Genomic DNA, 953 nt, shown 5'->3' with positions numbered 1-953 from the left:
GTTGAACATTATATTATGTTTAAAGTGCGTCGCGCGGAGACTATGGCATGACACAGTAGATGTTTTGCGGCGCTATAAGATAAGATAAAATACAACTTTATTGTCCAGATCCTGGCACATTGGTTTGGTGTTCCACCACGAGTACACACACATACACACACGCGCGCGCGCCCACACACACACACACGCACACACACACACACACACACACACACACACACACACACACACACACACGTACACACGTGCACACACATGCACACACACATAGGCTTACAATCATATGCATAATATAAATGAGCAGCAATATGAACAATAATAATCGTAAGCTAGATACACACTCAATGTTATTTTGATGCATGCTCTAAGGTCGTAAGTACACTAAACAAGTTGATAAACACAATAATGGCCGTTAAGGTACCAGAGATGCTTGTATTGATAAAATATTTGGCTAGTATTTGTTTCTGGCTTCTTTTAGTTGCTGTTCGTGGTGCTTTATACAATACGTTTTAAAATTTTGGGCGGCCTGCACAACCGTGCTCTATGGTATCAATGCATAAAGAAATATCTGCATATCCAAACGCTGTGTTCCAACTCCGATGAAGCTCGGTATTTGTCTTTTAAGCGGCTTGCCTAAGATACCGACGACAATCAACGGAAGGTGGGAGAGAGGTGGGAGAAATATGGGAGAAAGGTGGGAGAAAGGTGGGGAGAAAGGTGGGAGAAAGAGGGGAGAAAGGTGGGAGAAAGGTGGGGAGAAAGGTGGGGAGAAAGGTGGGAGAAAGAGGGGAGACAGGTGGGGAAAAAGGTGGGAGAAAGGTGGGAGAAAGGTGGGAGAAAGGTGGGAGAAAGGTGGGAGAAAGCACAAGGTCGGGTAGAAACAACAAGTCAATATGTGGGAACTAAGACCAGCTTTTTAGCCCCCCCCCCCCCCCCCCTCCCCCCCTCCCCCG

This window comes from Aplysia californica, unplaced genomic scaffold (genome assembly GCF_000002075.1).
Source record: "Aplysia californica isolate F4 #8 unplaced genomic scaffold, AplCal3.0 scaffold00107, whole genome shotgun sequence".
Lineage (NCBI taxonomy): Eukaryota > Metazoa > Mollusca > Gastropoda > Aplysiida > Aplysiidae > Aplysia > Aplysia californica.
The sequence above is the reverse complement of the archived record's forward strand: the minus strand, read 5'-3'. Positions refer to the sequence as shown.